At 55.2% G+C, this 16,312-nt stretch overlaps 1 protein-coding gene and 1 long non-coding RNA gene across 16 annotated transcripts in view; one reads left to right on the top strand and one right to left on the bottom strand.

Moving 5' to 3' along the window:
* Positions 1-12,762, top strand: part of LOC142602793 (uncharacterized) — a 29,496-nt gene extending 16,734 nt beyond the window's left edge. Inside the window, exons 2-5 of one of the 4 annotated variants that reach the window (XR_012836617.1) lie at positions 9,497-9,694; positions 10,806-10,889; positions 12,028-12,200; positions 12,643-12,762. This is a non-coding gene — a long non-coding RNA (uncharacterized LOC142602793). The remainder of the gene's footprint in view (positions 1-9,496; positions 9,695-10,805; positions 10,890-12,027; positions 12,201-12,642) is intronic. The other 3 variants (XR_012836619.1, XR_012836618.1, XR_012836620.1) reach the window with 3 other exon arrangements.
* Positions 11,018-16,312, bottom strand: part of LOC104642971 (uncharacterized) — a 45,535-nt gene continuing 40,240 nt past the window's right edge. For 7 of the 12 annotated variants that reach the window (XR_012836608.1, XR_012836593.1, XR_012836598.1 and 4 more), the window contains 2 exons: positions 12,760-15,380; positions 12,072-12,650 (listed from right to left, as the gene is read on the bottom strand). The gene's annotated coding sequence lies outside the window, so the exon portion shown is untranslated. Of the gene's footprint in view, positions 12,651-12,759; positions 15,381-16,312 lie in introns of all 12 variants that reach the window. The other 5 variants (XR_012836615.1, XR_012836616.1, XR_012836602.1 and 2 more) reach the window with 4 other exon arrangements.

Consider the following 16,312-nt stretch of genomic DNA (forward strand, 5'->3'; position numbering starts at 1 on the left):
AGGAGATGCTTTTGCAACGACTGGAGAATGAGACCTATTTTTGGTGGGAGGGCTTACGGATACGGCGGTGGCAGAGATTTTTCTGAATGTACCGATCCAGTACAAATAACCCTGGTACAAAATCAAGGTGTTTTTTGCAGGGAGGGCTGCAGGGATGACAGTGCACCCATCTCTTGCGGGGCCGGCCGGGATATCGGCTCTGGTGGGCGCAGGCAGCCAGCCTGGAGCAGAGCTGGGGTTCACAGCGGGATGGGATGATGCAGAATCACGTTCCCTGGGTACAGAAAGGGGCTATTAAGGGGGAGAAAGGAGGGGGGAGCGATGGAGCACAATGGCTCTGATTTGTTGGCAGTCGAGACCTACAGTCCCTGGCAGCACCTCAAAGCAGCTGTGAAGTGCCAGTCGGTGGCGATGCTTCGGCGCGTGATGCGGGCGCCTGACCCTGGTGTAAGGCTGGGACACGGGCTGCGCGGTGGGGAGGGCACCGACCCGGCTTCTCCTCCCTGGGGCCCCGCCGAGGAAACCCAAGCGTGCTTGTGATGGGCTGAGCGCTCCAGAGACATGGTGGCTTTGCTTTCCAGGGTTCTCCTCAAACACATCTGTCCTACTAGCCACACCTGGCTAAATTTTACCTCTTATAGGATTGCATGCACACAAAAAAGTCCTCTCATCGCATCCTGAACAAGCTCACTAGAAGAAGGTTATTTCCCCACATCCCGGTAGCACAGAGAAAAACTGTGACTGGGGGAAAACTTGAGAAAATTATCAAGGACTAGCATTTTTATGAACGAGCTGCTTTATACCTGCGCAGCCAGATGCCTGAATAACTTAATGCAGGCTTCAGGAAATAATTTTGGTGCTGCAGTTTTGAAGCCTCCAAAATAGCTTTCCTGCTCCCCAGGGAGCTGTGAATTTTTAGGCCTGACAGCTTCCAGTGCCCCGTGGGTGAGGTACAGCTGCTCATCGCAGAGGAGCTCCCCGTGGGGCAGGGCTGGGGGGGGAAATGGGGCTTATGGGGCTCACTAACTCAAATGATGCTCGTTGTGGGTTTTTTTTGGAAGAAAAGCGAGTGTTTGGGGTGAGCAGCAGCAGGGGGAAGAGCCCATTTGGGAATAACAGCTTGTTCCGAAAACCCAACAGCATCAAGCACCCATTTTGTTTGGCTTCTTCCTTGAATGTCGTGGGTACCACCATGGGACAGCGTGTCCGCGATGGACGAGTGTCCCGGGCTCTGTTGCTGTACATCCGCACATCCGGGTGCACTCCGGCGCTGCAGCTCTCGCAGGAGCATCACCCACATCACCCAGCAAAGACATTGCTGAGAAACACACACACACACAACACACACACACACACACACCCCCACACACCCCCTTGCTTCCTTGCCCGAGCCGTTTTACTCTCATCCCGTATTGCCTTTGGCCTCCAGCCTTGGTTATATCGGCACGCCACACCGGGCCAAAACCACCCCCAGGTGTCACGTCCGATGTGCATCGCTTCTCTGCTCAGAGTCTGGGCTCCTGCCCTGGCCCCTCCTACCAGAAAACAGAGTCCGGCTGGGAGAAATTCTCAAAATCCTCACTCTGAAGAGGCTTGGCAGAATTAGGAGCAAAAGTAAAGGAAGCTTTGGCTTTAAAAAAAATTAAAAAAATAAATCACTTCTTTTTGTCCCAAAGCAACTGAACTTACCCCAGTATGTGTAGTTTCTTTGTTATTTTATGTACTGTACTTCAGCCTGTTTTCTCAAGCCTTACAAAAGTGCATGTGTCGTCATCCTGTTTGCCTGTCCCTTCCCTTACTAACATGCTGAACCGGCTGATTTTGGGTAGATCTGGCAAAAAAGACATTAATTTCTCCCCAATATTCAGGTCTTTCTGGTTGCAGGAAAACAGGCGCCAGTGCTGGGGGTTGGGCTGATCTCTTACAAAGAGAGAAAGGCTCGTCGGGTCCCCGTTTTCCCAAAATTTCCCGGCTGGTAGTGACCCCATCAGCTGGAGCATCGGGGAGGTGTCCGAGTCGGCATGTGGCAGCCTGGATGGGAAGGGGAGCGATCCAGGATGCCCCGTGCAGGACGGGGGTGGGCAATGGATTTAATAAGAAAAGTTCCCCCCCCCCCGCCCCTGCACACCCCCAAGGCTGGATTAGGGAAGAGTTCGTCAGCCAGACGCAAAACTTGGTAATCCCTTGATGCTGGGGTGAGGAGGGCTGTGCTGAGAGGGCAGGGGTGCGTGTGGGATGGGGCTACCCTGACTCCAGGCATCTCTTCCCATCCCAGCCTGGCAGCAGGAACAGCCTGGAGAGCCCCTCTGATGCATCGGGATCTGGAGGGGTGGAGACGAGATAAAGTCTGAGGTCCCTGCACCCCTGCGTGATTCTCCAGTGAGCCACGCGCAATCTCTCCCTTTCTTCTTCTGACCCAGTTTGCAGTGGCCTGCTGTTCCCAACCTGCTTGGTAATCCTACGTAACAGGAGGCAGATGCCTGCACATCTCTTGAGGAGCTGGACCTTAATCCCTACCTACGGCGCTGGTGCTCTGGCTCCCTGTAAGCTGTCTCACGTCTGCAAGGACTGAGCCTCCCGTGCATCACTCTCTCCTGGGCAGGGCAAAATGTGCCCTGAGGGGTGGGGACCAGGGTTTTGTGGTCACCAGGTAAGGACCCAGTGAGGCAGGGCTGGGAAATATGGCAGCCGCCCATGGATCATCACCCGGAGGACGTTGGATGGGACAGAAAATGCTGAACAAGGCGCAGGAGGAGCACGAGGCATGTGCAATGCGTCCGCCTGCCTAGGAAAAAGGAGGTGGGGTAGGGGAAGAAGGGGAAAAAGCAAGGCAGGGGCAGCGCGCTGCCTGCCGCATGGCACCTGAGACACCGGTGGGGTGCTGGGTGGGCAGTGATCGGGTGAGGGATGCACGGCTCTGCACTGCACCTCTTCCTGCTGCCAGGGTAGGGCATAGCCGCAGGCTGGGGCTAAAAATGTTGTAGTAACATCTGCATCCCACCTCGGTGGGGGTTTTGTGCTCTGCAGGGCTCCTGGTCAGCCCCGCTCACTGGGGGGGGGCTCCTCCACCCTCAAGCCAGACTCAGCATCGCTGCCTCGGGCAGCTCGGGGGGGCTGCGGGGCCAGGAGCTCTCCTCCCCCTGGAACTCCTCACCCCTTCATTTCAACACACCCCTCCTCCTCCGGCTTGTTTGCACAGCTCAAAATGTTCCGAGCATTATCAGTGTTTGCCCTGTTACCACTGTTTGTGCTAGTTGCACTTTAAAGGCAATAAAGTCAAGCTTTGTTTGCTTACAAGGAAACCATATTTTTTTCCCCTCATTAGACAAACCAGAGCTCACCCTGAAGCATGGCACCAACCTCCCCTGGAAGCCCCGGGCCTGCCTGGGCTCCGAAAAGGGGCTTTATGTGTGCACACACGCCGTGCATCGCCCCATGGCTCTGCCTGCCGGGCTTTACACTTCAGGGTGGGGGGGCTGAAGCCAGCATCCCCCCTCTTTCACCCTTTGGCTGGTCCCCTGAAGCCGGTGCCGAGTTATCCCGGATCACACAGCCCCAGGAGGCCCTTTTCCAAATGAACTGGCGTTACCCCGGCAAAGCCGCTTCACCCCGACTAAGTCCCGGGGCTTACGGAGCAGCGTGGGAGCTGGGTGCTGCTGATGGCAGTGGGTGATGCAGGTCCCACTGGCGCGGGGAGGTGTGACCTCACGTGTGCCCAGCCGCCCGCTGCCGTCCCTGCACGCTGACACTGCTGCCTCCGACACGCTGTCCCTGTCCGGTGGGTTAAACAGTAACAGGCTGGGGCCAGGGCAAGGCCAGAAGAGTCTCAGGAGTGACTTGGAGAAGGATATTATTTCTGGAGAAAGTCATGCTAAGACGTGTCCTCCTCCACGCTGCTCGGTGACTCTCTCCCATCTGGCTGCTCCTCGACCCCTGCTCACAGAGAGCCTTCCTCCATCATCCTCCTCGGCTCCCCAGCTGCTTTCTCCATCTCTCATTCTGGTTGAGCAGGGGCTTGCTGAGCTGCTCAGCGCGTTGCTCCGTGGGCAGGGTATTCCACGCACCGCCTAAGGCTGACCTGGCCGAGGAGATGCTGCTGGGGTGTGTGCTAAATCTCTCGGGGTGCTCCGCTGCCCCCCCTGCTCCCAGCCCTTGGTACCCCTCCAGCATCCTCCCGACGGGGCAGAGCCCATTGCAAACCCTGCCTGGTGCTGGAAGGGGCCAGAAAAGGCACAAACTGCACAGCTGTAAGGGTTTAAGCTTGCAAAAAAAAAAAAAAAAAAAAAACAGAAGAAAAAAGAAAAAAGAAAAAAAGAAAAAATAAAAAAAAATAAAAAAAGAAGAGCTGTGGAAAAGCCAAAGCTCGGTCTGGGCTGGAAATAATGGCAGTGGTCGACTCATCATGACCTGAAATGTCGGTGCTGTGGTGCAGTGCGTGGCGGCTAACCCTGCCCTCTCCTGGACACCGGCTCGCTGGCAGCTAGCCCCCTTTGGGAAATTTCCTGAATTTTGAAATATCCCCCCCAAGAAAGACGGAATTAGCTGTTCGAGGGGTGCAGCTCGCACAGGCCTGTTGGGCTGGGGAGGCTGGTGGCATCTTGGGGTGGATTCAGGATGTGAGCTGTGCTCCTTGGAAAAGCAAGAAGAAAATGGGGGACTGAAGCACAGGGCAGCCCGGAGGCAGAGCGGGATGCACGGAGCAGCCCTGCGAGCGGCTCGGTGGGGACCATGGTGGGGATGAGGTCCCACAGCTGTGGGACACGGCCACGGGGGCAGGATGGGACCGACCGAATCAGCGTAACCGCTCTGGTGTGGCAATGGCACTGAGCTAGCGATGCCCCTCGCTTTCCTGCAGCAGTCATGCATTCGTGTTCGATGCCTGGTTTCATACCCCCAGATTCAGACCGGGGGTGTTTTCCACCCCTGCTGCCCGGCGGGGGGGAGTGCTGCTGGCACAACGGTGTGGGGACCCACGGGAAGGTGACTGCTGTCCCACCACACTAAGGCTCTACGGCTGGTTTTGCCTGCTGTTGCATTTATTTTTTGGTGACTGCTGGTGCTACCTATAGATAGAGCAAACGGGGTGCCTGAGTCGGCTTTAAATCCATGTGCTGTGATTACTGAGACATGAACCTTTGGGCTGGGATCACTAACGGGAAGCACAGCTGGGACAGGGAAAGGCGCATCGCTTTGTGCATCCTGATGCCTCTTTGGCAAGTAAGCGCCAGCGGCTCCTTGAATCTCCTTTATTTTTCACAGGTACCGTTTTCCAGACCAGGAACAAACGGCCACAGTCTGCCATGCTGTAAACTCCCAGCCGCGCTCTCCGTCTTGGAGGGGACGGCCGGTGCAAAGCGGGACGAGGCTGCGGCAATGTGCCTGCGAACCCAGCGCTGCAGCCCCCCCGGCCTCTCCGTCGTGCTGGGTGAGGGGGGGGGATTTTGCAAACCTGGGTGGATGCAGCTTGCTGTGGGGAGGAGGCACCCGCTGCAGCTGTAATTCACAGGTGTGGAAAGCAGCCCGGGATGTGCCTGGTGCCGCCTGCTCCCACCCAGCGTGGGCTGAGCCGTGCAGGTGGGCACGGGGTGCCTGGCACACGCTGGCGCTCGAGGAGCTCGTCCTTGCCCAGCGCAGCCTTGGCTGCAGCTCCTGTTTCCATCCTGCCCTCCCCGCCCCGAGCATCTCTCCCCCACCTCCTGCCGCCGCCAGCTCTCCCCCGCTCACGGGTCCAGGCCAGCGCTCCTTGGAGTCCTCCAGGCTCTGCCGGTGCTCATTTCCCTAAGAAACTGTGATGGCAGCATGTTGCAGGCACCGCAGCGTGGTGCGAGCTCGTGGGACTAATCCTGCCTTAGTCCAAACCCAGGGACTGCAGCATGGGGTGAGCTTGGGGAGGAGACACGCTCCGGTCCCCATATTGCATCCCGGAGCCCGCAGGCAGGGAGCACGGGGTGACACCAACATACCCGCCGCGCTAATTGCTGCCTGTAATCCCAGGATTATGTTTTACTGCTTGTTATATCCCTCTTACAGCTCCCAGCTCCCTTCCCTACCCTGGGCCAAACCAGAGCACAGCAGGCCTTGCGATCCTCCTAATTAAATGTTGGGTTTTTGTTGTTTTTTTTTTTTTTACATCGTATTTTTTTAATGCAATTTAAAACACATGACATAAAGACACAGAGACCCATGTCCTTCTGCATCCCGGCCTCCAGCACACCCAGCGTGTCCCTTGGGATTAGTGACTGAGTGGCAAGTCTGAGGGATCACATTGGACCCCCCCCCCCCCCCCAGCGCCATCACCGGGGATGGGTATAATGAAAGGACCCATTTTGGGGGGGCATTTTAAGCTCCTGGGGTCCGTCCTGCAGCGCTGGGCTTGGGCAGAGCAAAGCCCTGCTCACCCCAGACAGAAGAGCCATCTGCGGCAGCCGTGAAAACGCAGGCACCTCTTTGGGAGCCGCCGTTTTTCATCCCTGGATCAGGAGCTGTTTATGAAATTACCAGGACTGGACGAATGACGACTTTTGTTTCAGCAGACACGCTGCGTGCCAGGCACCTCGCAGGAGATAAATCTCTGACCTTGTAATTGTATTTCTCCTCCTTCCTCCCTCCTTGGCTTCAAATAAATGGGTTTAAACTGGTCCCAGCTCTCTGAAGAGGTGGTGCTGAGCGATGGGCAGGAAGGAGAGGGAAAGGGCAGCAGAGAGCTCTCCCAGCCCAGTGTTTGGAAGGTCCTGAGGGCCTCCTGAGCAGCTTCACCATGAACCCAGGTGCCTCCAAGATGCTGCAAGGGACCACGTCCGCTCATGCTCTTCCCTCCTTCCCACCTCCACTACAGACCACCAGCACGAGGGTCTGCTGAGGTCGGGGAGGTAGGACTGGACGAAACCTCTCCCCCAGCTCTTGCTGCTTCTTTTGCAAACATCTTTCTGGCACCAGTAACGGCAGCCGTGCTGTAGTTGTTGCACCTGTAGCTTTTTTGCTTTATTTGGTTTTACCAGGTCTCGTTTTACTGGATAGTTTTGCCTTTTATGTGGCCCAGTACACAGAATAATTTGTTTGTGAGGATGCTTGATCCATATGCAGATCTCCATGGATGGTATAAAAGCAGGGGATAAGGGGACTCGGGGTGCGTAAGCAAGAGAGAAGTGGGGAGATTTGATTTATACTCCCACTGTGGGGCACCTGGAGTAGGATTTTAGGATCTGCTCAATACAGGCTTGCAGGCTTCTAAAAGATCTTTGAGGGTGTCTCATGCACAGCCCCAGAGTCCTTTAGAGCTTTGCTTTCAACAGTGAAGAACCTGTCAGGAAACTATACCGCAAAGCCATACACATACCTGCCTGGGGTAGGGGTTAAATAGTGTGTGTGTGGGGAGGGTGTTTTATTGCCTGTCTGAACATTTGGCAATAGATTGTTTGGTCCGCGGAAGTTTTGTCCATAAAAAGCCAAACTGGTCATGTTTGCGGAGATTCGCTGAAGACGCGTGAGATCAGGGAGAAGAGCTCATGACAACAGCTGCCTGCCTTGGTGCTTGCTCGGTGTGGCCATGCTGGTTAACGTCTCAATTTATGAAAGTTTTAGAAAGCATTTTTCTATTTAAAAAAAAAAAAAAAAGAATTAAAAAATCCATACATATGTATCTTTTGCATAGCAGTCGATGGAAAGGCCGTCAGGGTGGGTCACTGCTCCCCCTTCCCCCATGTGACAAAAATTATTCAAATTCTTCTCATCTAATAGCCAGCTAGCGGCCTTGCACTGCGTCGGCTGAAGAGCAGATGCAGCTCTGGCAGGCAGTCAGAAAAACACTAAATGAGCAAGTTTTTCTTCTGCTTCTCGCATTCGCACCATTCCTCGGTGCTTGCAAGTGCGTGGTGTAATCATCCTTCATTTGTTTTTACGGCTTCAGCTCCAGAATAGATGGGAACAGAAGCTACAGTAAACTCTGCTCCCACTGCGGGGAGCCACAAGAAAAATGGGGACGAGGAGGGTGCAGTTATTACTCTGTCCCCTCCAGCTTTCTCTGTTAAGCACTTAATAGCTGAGATACACCCCAAATCAAGCCTAGCAGGTGCCAAATGGCAAAAGCGCCTCTAGATAAACTCTTTTCTTGTGGAAAACAGAGACATTTGCTATGATCTGAACAGCCGTGAGCGCAGCCCGCTTCTCTAGCTGATTTACTTCACCAGCTAGGATATATCACCATTCCCGACTTGTCACCAGCTGGAGAAGGGAAAGCGAGTTGCATTTGCCTTTACACAGAGCACTATACCCCAAACAGCCTTGGTCAGACACCAACCACATCCCCCCAAAACGTGGTCTGGGATGGCACAATGTGCCACAGCATGGACTAAAGGGTTTCTTGTATGGAAAGGAAAATTAACCCAACAATTCTTGCACCGGCGATTGGAAAACGCTTGAAGAAAAAAAACTTGTATTTTTTCTTTTTTAGGTTTGTTTTTTTTTTTTATGTAGTTCCCTCGGTAATTGTGCAGTGATGGAGAGTGTTGGTGCGACCCAGGCACCGAGGGCACGGTGCAAATATTGCATGAGCAGAAGGCGGAGGGTGCCTCCACTCTTACCTTTGCACATCTCTGGTTCATACCTCTCTCCCTCTCCCCGGGTACCACGGCACTGCTGCGGACTGGCTCTTTGGGCAAACTCTCCATCATCTTCCCACCGGGACGAGGACAGCACAGGGGGTTTGCTCATCCTCCCACCCCAGCCGTGCAACCCGCCCAGCACAGCCACCCCGTTCAGGCAGGCTTGGCATGCCGAAAGCGAGCTGTTGGCAAATGCACACAGCCAATTTCCTCATCTCCCAGGGATTTATCTGCAGAAGGAAAAGCTAAGCTCAGCCTTCACATCCTGCTTTTTATTCTACTCGGTTTTCCAGCCAGGCGAGCCGGGGCCTGAGGAGTTCAACGAGTGCGGCCAAGGTCTGACCACAAATCAGGGCTCAGTCAGCCCGGGCGCGTGGGAGCCTCCCTGCTCAGCCTCCCGCCCGGGGGCTCCTGCAAGTGATTTATTTTTTGCCTGCTGTTTCCTTATTTTTAATGCATATACTGGAGTTTCTCATTACTTCCAAAAAGCTTATTTGGGGCTCCCTGTGCCCGTGCCGGAGGGTCGGTCGTGGCCTTGCAGGGTGGGCTGGTCCCTGCTGTGCACTGTGCAGCGGGGCTGGAGGATGCCCAGGGCCTCTGAGCCATGGAGGTGCCTTTGCTCTTCCGACTGCCATTCCTAAGCAGCCAGACACCGAGGAAAGCGCTGGTTTTTCCTTTGCATTGCCCATAGCAAAAGTCCCCAGCGTCATCCCCGAGCCAGCTTTTGGCTCTGCCAGACCACGTCCTTCCCCGGCACTCAGGGAGCAGCCACAGCTCTGGTGTTTCAATCCTCCCGCTTGATCATCAGGAAGTTGGGGTGGGAATGGGGATGGGATGGGAATGGGGATGGGGATGGGATGGCTGCTGATGGTCTCATGGGTTTTTCTCCCCTGCAGCAGCAAGCACCGGGTCAGGCTGGTGCCACGGCGCACAGGCTGGACACAGGAACACGACATTGCAAGGAGGTGAGCACCCAAAAGCCAAAGGAGATGGAGAGAAGCTCCACGTGCTTGTGTGACCAGGGTCTTTGCCTCGGCTATTGCACAGCCTGAACCTTCAGGCGATTCAGTTTGCCCACCCTTGCCTCCAGGCAGGTTTGTTTGGAAAAGGTTCATCTTTGGGCCAGGGGCTGCCCAGCACAGATACAGCTCTGACCACGCACTAACGCATAACAAGAAGCAGCAGCAGTTCATAACGGCGCGTTGCTCCAAGCACAGCTCTGCCACAGCCTTTGCATGGGAGCACAGTTAATTTTAGCTCATCTGAACACACAGCATGGTTGCACGGCTGAGATCACCTGTAGTTAAAGAGATCATGGCAGAAAGGCTCAATTTCTTAACACATTTCTATAGTCATCCTCCTCAAGTCTGGCTAACAAGGAGGCTTGTGTGTGCACCCTCAGAGACATCCTCCCGACACAAAGAAGACGGAAGCGACGATGATGGCGTCTTGACAAGCAAGACCTGCGCAAAGTGGAGGGTGACATTTAGCTGGGTGTTGGCCCGTACCCGGCGCTGCTCAGGGTGGCTGAACCAGCATCGGGGTTGGGGAGGGAGGAATTATTCTCCGGTCCCGCACAAATACCGCCAGGCTGGGGCTGGATGAGCGGCGGGGTTGCCTTGTTCCCTCCACGGGCAGAAAGACTGGCACGCGGTGTCGGCAGGGTGGCCCCGGGACACGGGCTGTGTCACAGCCGCGGGGGTGATGCCAGCGCTGGGCTTTGGCCAGCTGCGGGAAGGTGTTTACTGCTGCCATAATAACAGCTGCTAAACAGCCGGCTGCTTCCCACGGAGCCGGCACCCCTTCTGCCTGCTGGGGGGGGGGACACGACAAGGACCCCGGAGGGCTGAGCCTGCGGTGGGGAGGGTGGAGAGGTGCCAGGGCAGGGAGCTGCGCTTGCAATGGTGCTGGGATTGTGCACGGGGGGCTTTTGCACCTGCTTGTGCAAATCTGGCGTGTGTGGCAAAGCTCGTCTTGGCTCTCGGACGTGGCTTTCCTTGTGATATGCACTCTGGGGTGGCAGGGAAGTGCCCCGGTATCGCCAGAAGCGCAGAGTGCCCACCTTGCTGGATGAGCAGAAAGCCCAGTGGTGCATGTTCCTAGCAGGGACAGCAGCCCGGGCTGTGCCAAATGGCACCCCCAGACGCCAATCCCACAACCAAGGTGTAGTAAGGCATTTTAAAGATTTCTTCTTCCCCTTCCTAGGCTTGCGGGGACTGACAGCCCCAGCCCGATTCCCCCAAATGAGAAGATGCCGGTACACTACACTGCTATCAACCACAGCTGGAGGTGCGGGGAGGTGGGGGTTCTATTCGCGGTGCCAAAACGCTGCCCTGCAGCCAGGAGCCACCAAGGCCCCCTGGAAGCACCCGGTACCCATGGGCGATGCTCAGTGGGACCAGCACTATTTTGTCCAGGGCTGGAGACCTTAAAGTGGTAACTTGACTCTGCAGCCCTATAAATATGACCACTGCACCCTATAAATACAACCTGTGCAAAACAGTAACAGTAACTGCAGTTAACAGTCATCTAATCCGGTTAAATATAATGACTATAATCCAGCAGATTAGCTGAGCACACACAGGGAGACAAAGGGACCCCAGGAGGAGTCTCTGCCCCGTGCTGGCTGCGCAGCAGGCGAAGAGGAACGGCAGCCAGCTCTTCACTGACGTGAAAACACACGGAGGATGAACAGTTTCGCAGTGGTGAAGATGGCATATGGCCATGCAACGGTCCAGTTCCTAGAGAGGGTCATGAGGAATTTGCTATGCGTCCTTTGGGCACAGAGTCAGCTCCTGTGTTGCGGCGCAGACGTTGCTCCGTACCCGTTAGGAGCACGGCCTGTGTCTGGCAGTCGTTGGAGACCAATCTCTCTCTGAAGCCACCGTGCCCTGCCACGTTACCAGCCAAAAGCTCATTAGATGCCTGGGAGCTGCACAAAATGCTCAGCTGGTGCCTCCCTGGCATGATCCACCCATCCCATGGGTTTTACACTGGGACGCTGTTTCTTCCCTTTATATAACCCGCCTAAGCACGGATTCCTACACCAGTGATCAGATGACAGCAGGAGGCAGACAAAGGGGTTGCAAACCGTTTCAAAGCCTCCTTTTTCTGCAAGAAACAGGAGGCTCGTAGCCACAGGCAGAGTGAAGCAGCAGAGACACCTCCAGCAGAGGCTCTTTTCCAGCCAGAATTGTCCTTCTGTCACTTACCTCCCTTTTAATATCCCTGCCTGCCCCTTTGTTGGTGCTACAGCTTCGACAGCCTGTGAGGAGATGTCACACTTCATCTGAGAAGGAATGACAGACCCCGAGACCCCACAGCCCCATAACACTGACACGGAGCAACCTGATTTAGGGTGTAGGAGATGCCTGTTCTGCCCATGACTCCCTCCTCCCTTTACAGCTCAACTTTCTGCTCCTTATAGCCCACCCTTGGCAGTGTTAGCAGGCAGGAACCAGCAGCGGCCACTATTGCCTTGCTGAGATGTTTGCATCAGAGACTCAAACCTGATGAGGAATTGCTCTGCGCAGCAGCTGCAAGGTGTCTGTCCTACGGAGGCTGAGCATCCAGGCTTTCTTGGTGTGCAAGCACCGGCAGGTCAGCCTGAGAACCAGTGCTTGAAAGCCCGTGCTCTGAATTGCATTTGGGAGCTCTGAGTCTTCCTCCAAAGGAAGACCTGGACCAGAGCAGGGCTCTCATGTGTGCATTGTGGTGGGGATCACAGGACCATCTGTTTGGAGTTGATGTGGGTGAGGAATCAGGGGGAGGGTAAGTGTTATCTGCTTCTCCAGTGGCAGAAGACCGACGTGGAGGCTGTCAGCAGAAGCCCATGTTGCAGGGTGCTTCCCAGTCTCCCCCAGGCATTGCCCATTGGGACAACTGGGAATGAACGGGGACCGGGGCGTGGGGGCTTTGCCATACCTACCTGCCTAGGTACCCGCAGGCTTCCAGGGAAGAGGAGCACACGGTGTAGAGCTGTAGGGCATGGACTTTCCTCAGTTGCAGCACAAACCACATTTTCCATTTTTCACTACTGTAGGAAACTTCCTTCAGAAGAAAACATTAGAGCACGTTGCCGGCTTTGCAGAATGTGGAACACAAGCGGGAGGGATGGGAGCAGCAGGAAGGAGTGGGCAGACCAGAGGAAAAACCTCACCCCAGGCAGAACAGTGCAAGGGCTGGGGAGCAACTCTCTGCATGCTGTTTATACCAGCGTCATCTTTGTGGTCCTGGAAACAAGCACCGGATCCTGGAAACACTGCTGGAAGAGAGGCTGTACCAGGAATTTCGAACATAAGGCAGCCCTGAAGAGGCAATAAATATGTTTGCCTGCACATCCGCATGCCAACCTTCTCACCTCCCCCCACTTTGACACCCAGACATGGTATCCGACCTCTGGGATATATCCTGCCCCATTACCAGAGGCCCAACCTGAGTCCTGTCCAACATGTCATTCCCAAAGTTCACCCTCCTGTCGATCTTATTTCCCTCTCTGATCCTCCTGCCCTGCCCAGGGTGGCTCATGTCTGAGGGTCCAGGGCAAAAGACAGCAATCAGGAGGGCATGGGAGTCACGAAGCTGATAACAGTGATTTATAGCTCATACTACAGTGGATTTGAGTTCAAGGGTGTGGATGGAAGGGCAGTTTAATGAAGTGCAATGGAATGGGCAGCATGAGATACTGAAGCTGGAAAAAATACCAGCCTACTACTAAATAATTTCCTCTTGACTAGGCATGTCCTGCAGTCTCTAAATCCTTCTTCCACAGGCTTTAATAAATCCCCCACTTTCCCCATCCCCACCAAACCAGACACTCCGGTGTGGAAGGTGGGTCCATCCCCTCTCTCTCCCCCTGTGTCCTCCACAGTCCACAGCAAATTGATGGGAGCTGGTCCCAAGGTCATCCTGGTGGGTACCACATGCCGTTAGCCAAGGAAGAGCAGGGAGCAGCGTCCCAGGAAGGTCACTGCAGCAAGGCATGGGGATGGAGATGGGGAGAGCTGCACGGCCAGCTTCTAACTTGCTTTGCAAGAGAACTGGGACGGAGAAGAGAAGCTGGTGCAAGGAAGGTGCAGCAGACACCATACGCGCCTTTGATCCTGTCTTGCTTCCAGTTCCCGGAGGCAAATGGTCTGGCAGACACCGATGGAATCACCCCTCTGCCAATCAGTTTCTCCCGATCCTGCTTAGCCCATAAATTAGACTCGATGCCATAGCTGCGGACAGCAGTTACCAGGCCAATGGGGCAGAGCCGACATCCTTATTCCGACTTCTCCTTGTGCCTGTGTTGGAAGGAAAGAAATGCGAGTGGCTCCTTTCCCCCAGGCACTGAACGGGAAGGTTGTACAATGCCGTGGGATGGCGGTGGCCTCAGCGATGCCCTGTAAAAGCCTGAGCAAACTGGAGCAGGCAGCCGGGGCGCTACCGGCAGCAGGCAGGGCTCAAGGCAGGCAGCGCTGCTCCTTGCTGCTGCCTTGCTTTACGCCTTGGATTTGAACAGATTTCAAAGCTCTTGGCACCACCTCTGAAAAGCCACAAAAACCCAGCCCTGGAAAAGGTTTGCGGCTAGAAAACAGATGCTATATCACTCCTCTTTGCTGGAGGACGGCTGGGAAGAGGAGACCCAGGAAATGAGGGTGTATTTCATGTTGACTTTGCTATTTGGTGTGATGCCAGAGTATTTGGCAGTGGGGGAGGAAGGGAAGATTATCTTTGCTGCAAAGAAAACAGAGCTGCTCTGCCACGGAAATCTCCTCTGAGATTTAAAACCTGATGGGACGGTTGCTTTCGATGCTCTGGACCAGCGTGGCGTGCCCTGCCGCAAAGTCACTGCCCCGCTGTAGGTCCAGCTCAAATCACCGGCAATGGTGGGAATTACCAATACCCCAGGGCCATGCTGCAGCTAACACCTTCCTGAACGTGTTTTCCCTCCTATAACCCTGACGTAAAGCTGGGTGTCCCCCCCTTGCCCACTGCCTGCCTGCCCTTTCCCATCCTCCTGGCATGAAAGGCTGAGCTCGAGCCCAGCCAGCCCCTGCCTCACGGACATGGGGCTGCCCTGTGGGAGGGACCCTCGTCCTGCTGCTACATCCATCTGTATCCCTAACCTGAACCTGAGTTGGGGAGGGAATGAAACCTTCTTTTCTTTGGACTTGGACAAAACCAGTCCATTTCCTACCACTGCAGCTCTCGCAACGTCCGATACAAAATTCAGCTCTCAAGCTGTTAGTTTGGCTGATGTTTTCTGCAGCGAGCTGTATAGTACAATACCGTATAGGATATCCTATATATTGTGCCTGCATCCTACTTCTCACTCAAGCCTGAGGATGAGTGCGCAGGCGCCCGGGAGGACCAGTTTGCCCAGCGAATACCATAACCAGCCCAAGAGCAACCAGCACCTGCCTTGTCCCCGGCTCTGCACCCATGGGTGAAGAGAGCAGTGAATTTGCTTGATGAACCTCTATCCTGCCTACGCTCAAGCCTACCAGAAGACTGTACCTGTCCTTCACCCGTCTGACCCCAGCCATCCTCCCAGCTCTGCTTTCCAACCTGTCCTCGCTGGCGGGGCCCTGGCTGCTCTTCTGTTACCTTATCGTGTCTGTGGGTGCTGTAAGGGTGAAAGCTTCAGGCTTTGAAACTTTCAGGGTTCCTCCTCTGGTAGTGTGCAGAGCCAGGAATCAATGGTGGTGCTAGTTATCCATGCAAGGTGTGTGCTTTTCAGGTCAGATACTGTGTGTCCTGATATAATTCTGTAGAGTCAATGAGAAGGGCAGGATGCTGAGAAACAGGGCACAGGGGAAAAGGACCACAAAGTAATTTCCAGAAATAACACCCATTTGTCTATAACAGAGCCCTCGTGGTGCTCCCTGCCCCATCCCTGCGGAGGGAAGATCCCACAGGGCTGAGCTGGTCCCGCTGGCCCGGCGATACCCTCACCCCTCAGGAGCTGTAATTCATGGTGTTTCCCACGGGCAGCTGCAGCTCGGTCCCTGCCCAGCTCCGGCAGCTGGTGCAGGAGAGCTGCCACGGGACGTCCCGAGCTGCTCCGTGCCTCCAGGCCCTGGCTTTCCCTCACCCTACGCAAACAGTTTGTGCAAGAAGCCCTGGGCTCAGCCTCTCCCCGGGGTGGAGCACCACCAGCACGCACAGGCACACGGTGCCCTCGCCAGCCTCTCCCAGCCACCCCCCAAAGATTGGCACAATTTCGCCTGCTGTTCTCCGGGATGTCTGCAGTCCAAGCTCTGTTCCTGCAGTTTACCCAACGGCTCCACGCAGTGCCTGCAGGATCTGGCTCGCCTGCTCTTCATTTGCAGCCTAGGGCACCAGTTTGCAGCAGTCGCTGTTTTCTCCCCAGCCGTTCGGGGCCCCTGGAGCCAGGAGGATGTTTGGCCCATCCTCCCTTCAGCCAATGCTCCGTCACGACACCCAAAATGACCAGGAGAGCGTGACACTCCTCTGGAGGTGGCTGCAAAACGTTCGGATGTCAGGACAATCACGTTTTGCTGGCAGCACTTTCCCTGCTGCGTGGTTGCCTGGCTCCTGCTTTCCACCCTTTGCAACAAGGCCGCTACCCTCGGGCTCTCAATTTGTTTCTTTCCCTCAAGAATCTGGTTGCATTAAGCCACTACACACCTTTCCGGGCCAAGGCTTCAGCAGGATGCCAATCAGCAGAGCATCGCTGCCATCGACTCGGCCGCGCTTCTCCAACT

This window comes from Balearica regulorum, chromosome 8, assembly GCF_011004875.1.
Source record: "Balearica regulorum gibbericeps isolate bBalReg1 chromosome 8, bBalReg1.pri, whole genome shotgun sequence".
Lineage (NCBI taxonomy): Eukaryota > Metazoa > Chordata > Aves > Gruiformes > Gruidae > Balearica > Balearica regulorum.